Source organism: Xenopus tropicalis, chromosome 10 (assembly GCF_000004195.4).
Source record: "Xenopus tropicalis strain Nigerian chromosome 10, UCB_Xtro_10.0, whole genome shotgun sequence".
NCBI classification, from domain to species: domain Eukaryota; kingdom Metazoa; phylum Chordata; class Amphibia; order Anura; family Pipidae; genus Xenopus; species Xenopus tropicalis.
In genome coordinates, this window is record NC_030686.2 from 20776483 (window position 1) to 20788985 (window position 12503).

Here is a 12503-nt window from a genome sequence, read left to right on the forward strand (position 1 = left end):
GCATCATAACTGTAATGAAAGTGACAGTTGGTTTAGTCCGTTGGTTGCTATTGCAGTGAGAGGTAAGTGTGCATCTCCTCTGATAGATGTTTTGACTAAAAACCCTTATTTTAGCTAAAAAAGAGGGGCAATAGTTGGGCGACTCCCCCCCCCAGACTAGGAGAAATTGCTCCTGTCAACGATTTTAGTGAATTGGGAGAATTTTCCCCTAAAATGGGCTTTGCAGGCGCCTTTACTCCTAGCGCTGGTTGGGAGACACAGACCCAGGGTTGGGCAGTACTGACAGGCTGTTAAGAGTTTTGCCCCTCTGCCCCCGGGTATCTGCCCTGCCCTTATGTACCAACCTTAATGTGTAACTGAATATAAGGCAATAAATACCAATACGTTTTCCTTTTACAGAATACTGAGTGTCAGTAAGCGTGAGATTTGGGGGGAACACTTTGAATGGGGCCCCTGACCCAATGTTGCACCTTAAAAGGGTAAATGCATTATCCGTGAAGCTGACTTGCCCTTTTTATTCCCGTCTCTATACAGATTGCTGCAGTGAGCGACTCTGCGACTTTGAGCGTCGGTGCTTATCCAGTTTTTTGAATAGTTTTTTTTTCTGGCTTCTCCTCAGTTCACCTTTTCCACCCTTAGTTGAGCTTTGAGGAGAGCCAGAGTCTATTGAGGGGGCCCCTTAGGGTTCTCCGGCCCTGGGCCGGCCCCCCTCCCATTCCATCTTTTTTTTTCCCATCTCTGGAGCTTCATTTGAGAGGTAATGTAGCAAATCCAGTTTATGATTTCTCCTACAGCAAGTCTCCCCCGCATCAAAAATTAACTGTACATAGAACACAGTACAGGTATGGGACCTGTTATCCAGAATGCTCGGGGCCTGGGGTATTCCGGATAAGGGATCCTTCTGTATTTTGGATCTCCATACCATAAGTCTGCTAAAATCATTTAAATATTGAATAAACCCAATAGGATTGTTTTGCCTCCAATAAGGGGTAATTATATCTTAGTTGGGATCAAGTACAGGTACTGTTTTATTATTACAGAGAAAAGGGAATCATTTACCATTAAATAAACCCAATAGGGCTGTTCTGCCCCCAATAAGGGGTAATTATATCTTAGTTGGGATCAAGTACAGGTACGGTTTTATTATTACAGAGACAAGGGAAATCAGTTTTAAAATTCTGAATTATTTGACTAAAATGGAGTCTATGGGAGAAGGGCTTTCCGTAATTAAGAGCTTTATGGATAATGGGTTTCCGGATATGGGGTCCGATCCCTGTACAGATAAAAAGGAAATCATTTTTAAAAATTTGAATTATTTGCTTATAAATAAGTCTATGGGAGATGGCCTTTCCGAAATTCGGAACCTTCTGGATAACGGGTTTCCGGATAAGGGATCCCATACCTGTATTGGGAAATGCTAAAGTGATGTTTTTCATTTTGTCTTCATAGAAACAACATGTTCAAGCGGCTGAAGTGCTGTTTCTCTTGCTTCGGCAAGGTAAGGGCTTCATTTCTTTCTGCTGTAACAGGACATATTTCATTCTGTGGGAAACTTCATGGAGGGGCAAATGGAAAGGGAACACCTAATCACATGACCTGATAGACTGCTCGCAGCTACGACTAAGGGGCATATTTCATATTTGTGTCATTTTTGCATTTTTTTTCTACTTCGACTAAACTCACTAACTGCGGATGTTACTGTATTTATTTTAAAAAAATCCATTAAAAATGTGATCAAAGCTCGAAACAACACAAATACCTAAAATTCATCATTGTAACATTTTTAATGGGTTGCAAAGCTCAAAAAATTAAGACTGGAATAGTTGGAATGTTTCACTATGACACTACCCAGTGACTTTTACAGGATCTCGCCAGCAAATGTACCGGCAATGTACTTGTACATTTATAATAATTAGTCCCCGGGCCCCAGCCAACCCATCATTACTCCGCCCCTATTTGCATCATGCCCCCTATCCTGGGTGTCGCCCCCTAGCAAACATGCCCCCACCCTGGCCAGTATTAGACATAACAAAAGGTGGAAAGCCTAATTGTGCCCCCAACTATCACTAGTGCTGTTTCACAATGACACACACACATTGTATGATTCCCTTTAGTGTAGGGGATACACAGTGTCATACTTGTGTTTGCACCAAATCCCTCATGTGTCACTGAATACTCACTCCTCCATTTATTTCATTATAGTTTTCCTATTTGTGCTTTTATTTTCTCTGATAAAACTTTTTTTCTTCATTACAGAGGAAACGAAAGCGGGCAGATAATTCCACCCCTGAATCTGTCATGGTAAGAACTGGGCAACATCATTTCCTAAACACCATTTTCCTAACTACTTGTGTTATCAAAGCCGTGTTATTTCCTTGCCTATAGATTTCTATGCACAATAACCTTGATGAGGCTACAATAGGGGCCAATTTACAGGTATGGGACCCATTATCAAGAATGCTTGGGACCTGGGGTTTTCCAGATAAGGGGTCTTTTCATAATTCGGATCTCATACCTAAAGTCGGCTAAAAACATTATTTAAACAGTAATTAAACCCAATAGAATTGTTTTGCCTCCAATAAGGGGTAATGATATCTTAGTTGGGATCAAGTACAAGGTTTTGTTTAATTATTAGAGAGAAAAAGGAAATATTTTTTTAAAATGTGAATTATTTGATTAAAATGGAGTCTATGGGAGATGGCCTTTCCGTAATTTGGAACTTTCTGGATAATGGGTTTCCAGATAAGGGGTCCAATACCTGTACTAAGGTTATCCGAGAAAAGCTTGCAATTTTTTTACGGTTTGTTTTTCTTTTTGTCTTGAAAAATTTAAGATAATTTAGAGTACTTTCTCTGAAAATTCAAGATTTTTTTTTTTTAAAAAACCATAAACGTATAAAACTTTATATGACTTTTTTTGACTGGCAAAAAGTGCGCCAGGTTTAAGCTGGTACCATCATTTGGACCTGGCAATGCCATTTGCCATGTGAGTAATAAATAATTCAATAATAAAACACCAGTCCCTGAATATTACATATAACTGATTTTAACTTCTTTCTAAAAAGCTGAGTTGATTTGATAACTTGACTTATCTCTTTACCAGGAACAACCAGAAATCCCCGGCAAAAACACCTGCCAAGTAAGTAGTAAAAAATATACATGAAATGGTTTGGTTTTTGGAAGTTTAGTGAATTTGTATTGTACCGGGTCTTTTTTAGATACTAAACTACAGAGTTATAGTAAACTGATCAGGTAACGTTATTTCTCTTAGGAGGAGAAACCAGAGCCAGACTTGAAGCCGGCGATAGAGAACTGCCGGGTAAGCATAAGAGAGGGGAGAGTAGCGGCAAATGAAAATCACCCTATATTTTATACAACACTGTATATTAGCTTCTTTATTACAATGAGCAACATCTTTCTCTTACCTTTTCTTTAATCAGGAGACTCCAGAAATCCTGGACATGGAGATCTGTCAGGTAAGAAAAAATAATAGGGTCACAATAGAGAATATCAAATGCAGATTCACTTTGGGGAGGCAATTTGTTAGGCACCGACGACTTCAGCGTTGGTGAGTCTGTACCACCTCCTTATTATGCCCTGTGTTACACAGCAACATACACCTTCTATTTCTCATATATTTATATCAAATAACACTTTCCTAAACTCTGCTTTACTTTCAGCCATGAGAATTTGTTTTACAATCTTTTTTTCTGTCTTAAACAGGATGAAGAAGTGATTGTGCAGGAGAGCCCCGACACCGGCCCCTGCCACTCACAGGTAAGCAGAAAATAACACATGAATGAACAAGATGCATTTTTATCATCTTCTCTGCTGATCTGAGGTTTTCTTTCTTAACCAGGAACCTATGGATGAATGTGGAGACCCTCCCATCAACACCTGTGAGGTACGGGGGCCAAAAAGTTTGCTGGGGTCCCAATGTGTTTTTATTTAAGCTAAAGGGTTCATGAACAATAGGGGCAAATAAAAATCACCTTATATTTTATGTAAGACTGTATATTAGCTTCTTTATTACAACCTGCAACATCTTTCTCTTACCATTTTTAATCAGGAGACTCCAGAAAGCCTGGGCAGGGACATCTGCCAGGTAAGGAAAAATAATAGGGTCACAATAGAGAAAGACATTTTAGATTTACTTTGGGGAGGCAATTTGTTAGGCACCGCCTTCTTCCCAAACTTTTGCTTGGGAAAAGCTATAATGCATAAACTGATACCATTTATTAAATGTACTTGCATTTTTCTGTCTTTTAACCAGGATTGTGAAGAACAAGCTGAGGCGAGCAGCTACAAGGTAATAACCAATGAGAGAAAAAAGACACTGATCATAATTCATTATATAATTAAAGTAATAAAATTGATTTATTTGATTATATTCTCTACTGAATTGAGTTGATCTTATACAATGATGTTTTCTTCTTTAACTAGGAACCCTTGGAAAGCTGTGAGGAACCTCAGCTAGAGACCTTTGAGGTAAGCAGCAATGACTTGTATTTTGAATGATCATTTTGCCCTCAATATAATATTATAGCTTTTTAAACCTATTTGGACCCCTACATCTCCCAAACTCCTATATAGGCCCCATTCCACCCATGCCTAAATGTTAGTTGTATCTAAACAGAAAGGCCAGAGCAAAATGTAACAACCATCCACCACACTACGTAGCTCTGATTTATGGGTAATGCAAATGTAGACGTAGATGGGTGTTGCATTTCTTCTTTAATTGTGGGTACAGTTCATTTATTAATATATATTAATTCCCCCAGATACCTTAGGAATATGGCACTAACACCTGCCAGCCTGAACTCTTTGAAAGGGAAATAAATACTCAAACTAATGATACACCAGGAGAATAGTCGCCCGGGATAAAACTCGCTTTACTGCAGGCGACTTAATCTCCCCTCCCACCGGCTAAAGTGCAAATCGCTGGTGGGAACACACACATGGCGCAGCTACTTTGCCAAGTAGCCTGAAGTTGCCTCTTGAGAAAACGTTGGGCTATTTGGGAAAGTAGCTGTGCCACATGTTTCCCACCCGCAATTTGCACATTAGCCAGCGGGAAGGGCACAAGGGCTGGTTTGTCACCCACGGTAGCCAAGATTTATCGCAGGTGACAAAACATCCTGCGTGTTATTACCCTAAAGCCTTTAATAAGGTTTGAGCTAAAGGTTTCAGTGCATTTTTTTATTATAGCCTTAATTAAGGATAGTAATCATATTTACCTAACATGGAACCTTATCTACTAACATAGTGTAACTGAGGCTAACTTGCTCAAATGCAGTTGCCCATACCAACCAGTCAGCATCTGTTACTTAGCGGTCTTCTATCTTGTATAAATTAGAAAATGAAAAAAACATGATTGGCTGCTATGATTACATACAGTCCTACAATGTAACTCATAGGCTACTGCCGGGGAGGGGAGTGTAGGGGCAAATAAAAATCACCCTATATTTTATGTAAGACTGTATATTAGCTTCTTTAAAACAGAAATAACAGTGTGCACCATCTTTCTCTTACCTTTTTTTAATCAGGAGACTCCAGAAATCCTAGACACGGAGATCTGTCAGGTAAGGAAAAATAATAGGGTGACAATAGACTTAAACAGGATGAAGAAGTGATTGGGCAGGAGAGCCCCGGTACCGGCCCCTGCCACTCACAGGTAAGCAGAAAATAACACATGAATGAACAAGATGCATTTTTATCATCTTCTCTGCTGATCTGAGGTTTTCTTTCTTAACCAGGAACCCTTGGAAGAGCAGGAAGACCCTCCAATCAACACCTGTGAGGTACGGGGGCCTAAATGTTTGTAGGGGTCCCAATGTGTTTTTATTTGAGCTACAGGGTTCATGAATAATATCTGTAAAGGATAATAATCATATTTACCTAAAAGGGAACCTTATCTACTAACATAGTTTAACTGAGGCTAACTTGCCCAAATGCAGTTGCCCATACCAACCAGTCAGCATCTGTTACTTAGCGGTCTTCTATCTTGTATAAATTAGAAAATGAAAAAACTATGATTGGCTGCTATGATTACATACAGTCCTACAATGTAACTCATAGGCTACTGCTGGGTAAAATTAAGAGAGGGGAGAGTAGAGGCAAAAAAAAAAATATATCATCCCATATTTTATGCAAACAGAAATTATAAATGTGCAACATCTTTCTCTTACCTTTTTTAATCAGGAGACTCCAGAAATCCTGGACACGGAGATCTGTCAGGTAAGAAAAAATAATAGGGTCAGAATTTGTTGACTTCAGCGTTGGTGAGTCTGTCCCACCTCCTTATTATGCCCTGTGTTACACAGCAACATACACCTTCTATTTCTCACATATTTATATCAAATAACACTTTTACAAACTTTGCTTTACTTTTAGCCATAAAAATTTGTTTTACAGTATTTTTCTGTTTTAAACAGGAGGAAGACGTGACTGGGCAGGAGAGCCCCGACACCGGCCCCTGCCACTCACAGGTAAGCAGAAAATAACACATGAATAAAAAAAGATGCATTTTTATCATCTTCTCTGCTGATCTGAGGTTTTCTTTCTTAACCAGGAACCATTGGATGAATGTGGAGACCCTCCCATCAACACCTGTGAGGTACGGGGGCCAAAAAGTTTGCTGGGGTCCCAATGTGTTTTAATTTAAGCTAAAGGGTTCATGAACAATAGGGGCAAATAAAAATCACCTTATCTTTTATGTAAGACTGTATATTAGCTTCTTTATTACAACCTGCAACATCTTTCTCTTACCTTTTTTTAATCAGGAGACTCCAGAAATCCTGGACAGGGACATCTGCCAGGTAAGGAAAAATAATAGGGTCACAATAGAGAAAAACATTTCAGATTTACTTGGGGTGGGGCAATTTGTTAGGCACCGCCTACTTCCCAAACTTTTGCTTGGGAAAAGCTATAATGCATTAACTGATACCATTTATTAAATGTACTTGCATTTTTCTGTCTTTTAACCAGGATTGTGAAGAACAAGCTGAGGCGAGCAGCTACAAGGTAATAACCAATGAGAGAAAAAAGACACTGATCATAATTCATTATATAATTATAGTAATTTAACAGATGTATTTGATCATATTCTCTACTGAATTGAGTTGATCTTATACAATGATGTTTTCTTCTTTAACTAGGAACCCTTGGAAAGCTGTGAGGAACCTCAGCTAGAGACCTTTGAGGTAAGCAGCAATGAATTGTATTTTGAATGATCATTTTGCCCTCAATATAACATTATAGCTTTTTAAACCTATTTGGGCCCCTACATCTCCCAAACTCCTATATAGACCCCATTCCACCCATGCCTAAATGTTAGTTGTTTCTTAATAGAAAGGCCAGAACCAAAAGTAACAACCATCCACCCCCACTACGTAGCTCTGATTTATGGGTAATGCAAATGTAGACGTTTGGGTGTTGCATTTCTTCTTTAATTGTGGGTGCAGTTCATTTATTAACATATATTAACAATAGAAAAAGATATTTTAAAAGAATATCAAATGCAAATTCACTTTGGGGTGGCAATTTGTTGACTTCAGCGTTGGTGAGTCTGTCCCACCTCCTTATTATGCCCTATGTTACACAGCAACATACACCTTCTATTTCTCACATATTTATATCAAATAACACTTTTACACACTTTGCTTTACTTTTAGCCATAAAAATTTGTTTTACAATATTTTTCTGTTTTAAACAGGAGGAAGACGTGATTGGGCAGGAGAGCCCCGACACCGGCCCCTGCCACTCACAGGTAAGCAGAAAATAACACATGAATGAACAAGATGCATTTTTATTATCTTCTCTGCTGATCTGAGGTTTTCTTTCTTAACCAGGAACCCTTGAAAGAGCAGGAGGACCCTCCCTTCAACACCTGTGAGGTACGGGGGACAAAAAGTTTGCAGGGGTCCCAATGTGTTTTTATTCCAGCTACAGGGTTCATTAACAATATCTGTAAAGGATAATAATCATATTTACCTAACAGGGAACCTTATCTAGTAACATAGTTTAACTGAGGCTAACTTGCCCAAATGCAAATGCCCATACCAACCAGTCAGCATCTGTTACTTAGCGGTCTTCTATCTTGTATAAATTAGAAAATGAAAAAAACATGATTGGCTGCTATGATTGCATCCACTCATACAATGTAACTCATAGGCTACTGCCGGGGAGGGGAGAGTAGGGGCAAATAAAAATCACCCTATATTTTATGCAAGACTGTATATTAGCTTCTTTATTACAACGTGAAACATCTTTCTTGCATTTTTCTGTCTTTTAACCAGGATTGTGAAGAACAAGCTGAGGCGAGCAGCTACAAGGTAATAACCAATGAGAGAAAAAAGACACTGATCATAATTTATCATATAATTAAAGTAATTGAACAGATTTATTGAATCATATTCTCTACTGAAATGAGTTGATCTTATACAATGATGTTTTCTTCTTTAACTAGGAACCCTTGGAAAGCTGTGAGGAACCTCAGCTAGAGACCATTGAGGTAAGCAACAATGAATTAAATACCAAATAAAAAAAGCCACTTTGAGTTGGCAATTTAAGCCCCTCAGACTAACAGTAACATTGGGCAGGGTTAGGTTCTGTAGAGTTTGCAGCCACCAGTCAAACTGGGGCTCTGTACTTACAAACTGTATTTATATTTCCCAGGCGTCACCGATGGAAACCGGCACCGACACCGGCCAAACAGAGAGCTCAGCAACGAAACTGAGCGAGAAGGAGGTGGAGGAGATTGAGGAGGTTTGAGCTGAATTTAACACTTTTCTCTCAATATATCATTAAACCATTTTAAACCTATTCGGGCCCCGTGCAGGCCCCCAATCCCACCACATCATACAAACTCTTATGTAGGCCCCATTCCACTCATACCTGAATGTCAAATGCACAAGTGCTCAGTGGGGCGGTTGGTCACCACTTTTTGCCTCCGTTACAGCCTCTCAGACTTTCCACATCTCTCATTGCCCTTCTAGAACATGCAGACTTAAAGCCAAGATCCAGGCTTCACTATACATAGTCCTGCAATCAGAGGATTTTTTCATACAGAGGGTTCTCCGTTAGCTGGGGATTTACTTGAATGAATGAATCCTTTCCTTGTTCTACAAAATATAATGTTAGCAGTTCCGCAAAATGAGTTGCTCTGATTAAACCCTTTTTTTCTCTTCCTCAGGAGGATAACATCACCCCACTTTCTGAGAAATACCCAGTAAGTAGCTGTAAAGCTGTATTTTGCCACAACATTCACAGTTTGGCTTCCATTTTCCAGCCCCCAGTCTTCCACCCTCTGTTCCTCCTATACCTTCTGTGCTTCTCTCATGTTAGAAAGGTTATTTGTCCAGCTGAATAATATTAGTTTGATTATCACATTTTCAAATAAAATGTTATTTTTCAGGAGCCCGGGAGGTATTTGAAGCTAGGGTAGCCAATCGGGCAGGACCCCAACGGAGTCGTCTACATTGTAAGATATTTTATTCAGTGTTAAAATGAGGCATTTTGTGTCATGCTTTTGGGTAATTCTGTCCATTGGTTGTGCTCTCTACAGCTTTGTTCTTTCCATATTTACATGCTACTGTATAGCTTTTTGCTTTCCCATAGCGTTCCGTTAGTAATGATCACTGAGCTTCTTTCCCTACTTTTGTAACAGGGATGGCACCAAAGAAAAAAACTGGAAGTGGCCATAATTATAATTAAACATCAGAAGGTAATGTGTCTTCATGATTACTCTAATTAGATACTAATTAGTCTTTTGTTATACCTACATTATGGTTATCAGTAGAAAGAGAACTTGCTAACCAAATACAGTCAGTGAAATACCCTGGCCCCTAATAACTATGTAACGGTAAAATAACAAATGCAGTTTGATATAAAAGAACACAAGGGGTCTCGGTCATATTACACAATACTCACGTAGGGATATTACAAAGCTGTCATTTTTCATAACGACAAGTTAGGTTGGGGTGTTTGAAACTGTTATTGTATCCATTTTATTTACCTTGTTTCTTTTGTTTGAAACTAGAAGCAACAGGAGATACAAAAAGAAGTCGGAATCCTTCAAATTGTGTCTGGCCACCAGAACATCGTCGACTTCTATGGGGCCTTTTATCATAAGGCCTCATTGGAAAAATCACAACATGGAGGCCTATGGGTAAGGAAGTTTTGATTCAGAGAGGTTACACATTTATGCAGCAAACATGCCAATTGTAACTGATCTAATACACAAGCTAGCATTTTGGATCCATACATGATCCAGTTTGGTAAGAAAGAGTCAGATGTAGATGATACTGCAGTCCCCCCAAGACTTAAAGCCACAAAGCCTTTTCCTCGGGTTCCCAATAAAATTGTAAGTAAATAAAATAGTTGGCCAAATATTCTTTCTTTGTCTTCTAGATTGCTACTGAGCTTTGTACCGGTGCAACTCTAGAAGAGATAATTGCCACCAAAAGGACCTTAGGCGAAAGATGGATCGCCTATATTTGCAAGAATGTGATAAAGGTAGGTCACCTGTTAAACTCCTTCCTGCTATTCTGCATATTTCTAATTAATCAAAGAGTACAAAATATTTATATACTTACTTTTGCTTTCTTGATTTTTCAGGGCCTTAACCATCTGGAACAGAAGAATATAATCCATCATGACATCAAGCCCGAACACATCGTCATCTCCTCATCCGGAGAGGTGAAGATCGGTAAGCGACACAAGGATATTTTTTTCTCCGTGGTGTTTACTGCTGGCTTGTATTTCTAACTAAACATTAACATTCCTGCTTTTGTCATACAATTTTAGGCGAGTTTTGCTTTGCGACCATCGGAGGAAGGAGCGCCAGCACTTCTGGGACCATGGCATACATGGCTCCGGAAGTACTGGCTCATTTTGGCCAAAACAGCGGCGAGTATGACCATAAGGTATTGTCATGTCTTCTCTCTCTTTTTAGCTTAGAGATAGGGGCATATTTAGCAAATTGTGAGATTACACAGAAAAACTCACTTTCTATTCATTCCTATGGGATTTTTAGAAGCCAATTTATCAATGAATGAAAGTTAGAACTCACCATTTGATAAATACACTTCTAAAAATCCCATAGAAAGGAATAGAACATGGGCGAGTTTTTATATATTAAGCTTTAAACTATGTCACTTACACAGGGTGAACTGCGTGTAAATGTTCCACTCGCTTTACTTACCCCTCTCATAACAGAGAATCCAGAGCCGTAATGTGGTTTCTGTGATACGAGAATCTGAAATGAGAGAGTGAAATGCATTTTAAGTGCAGGACACAAGAATAATAGAAACCAACTCCATTAGACTGCTTATGCTTTATGGGGATGTCACACTCCATGTAACACTCCAGACTCTCAGTTTGGGGTCATTTTCTAGACATAAACGTCACGGCAATTCACTACTGGATTATAGGCTTCTAATGGATTTGTTATCGTGCAAGCCAAATAGAATCACTATCAGGGTGTGGGTGGATAGGTATCAGAAGTATCCAAATCATCTGCAACTGGAATTAGTTTCATGTACTCTGTGTATAATCTTCTCTAATACTCGTCTTTTCCCCCATATTGTAATATCCAGGCTGACATCTGGTCACTAGGGATCGCAGCCATTCAAATGGCGGAAGGACATCTCCGTAAGTAAACCCTAATGTGTGTGTGTGTGTGTACTGTACTGCATGTAGAACTGTTAGTAGAATGGGCAGGGGGCATTTATGTGTCACACAGTCACATAGAGTATTATTAAATATTAAAAATAAAGGGGCCGATATACTAATATTTGAATTTGCTGTGTTTCCATAATACAAAATTTTTTGAGGCAAAGAAACTGGAATTTGAATTTTCAAACCTGAAAATGTACCTATTTAATAAGATTTTAAAACACACAATTGAGTTAGAGAATTTACAGGATTCGAAAAAGCTTAAAAATGTCAATTTAAGTAAATCGCCCCAAATGTTGTATTCATCAGTCCTCATGTTTTTGTGTTGTATCTTTACATCCCAGCATTCAGAAAACTTCCCAAGCAGAAGCTGATCCAGCTTATAACAAGAGGTCCCATTCCATCATTACCATCACGGGGCAATTGGTGAGTCACTTTCACTAGAATAGGAAAAGGCAGCAAGAGGGTAGAATAGGCAGTTAGGTGGAGAGGGTGGGGAAATGGAATAGGCAGTTAGGTGGAGAGGGTGGGGAAATGGAATAGGCAGTTAGGTGGAGAGGGTGGGGAAATGGAAAGGGTGTAAGAAGGAGTGTGAATGAGAGAGTCAGGAAAGGTGGGTAAATGGGCAATGTAGACTTTATGGTGAGGGGGACATTGGGATATGAGGTAAAGTAAGGAAGGGAAGGGATAAATGGGACATAAGTGAGGGCAGCTAAATGCTGTGAGATGTCATAGACAGTGGCTATTTATTGGGCTGGGGGGCTGTTTTAGCCTCTGTGTATATGAAATGCCAGGGCCTATTTTGTATCCCAGTCCGGGCTGAAATAA

The 12503-nt window shown here is 39.2% G+C and overlaps 1 long non-coding RNA gene across 1 annotated transcript; it reads right to left on the reverse strand.

Moving 5' to 3' along the window:
• Positions 1–8973: 8973 nt before the first annotated feature.
• LOC116407956 lies at positions 8974–11036 on the reverse strand. The gene is made up of 3 exons (XR_004220638.1): positions 10595–11036; positions 10015–10161; positions 8974–9121 (listed from the first exon to the last, which is right to left on the reverse strand). It is a non-coding gene; the product is annotated as an uncharacterized LOC116407956 (long non-coding RNA).
• Between the last annotated feature and the right edge of the window lie 1467 nt (positions 11037–12503).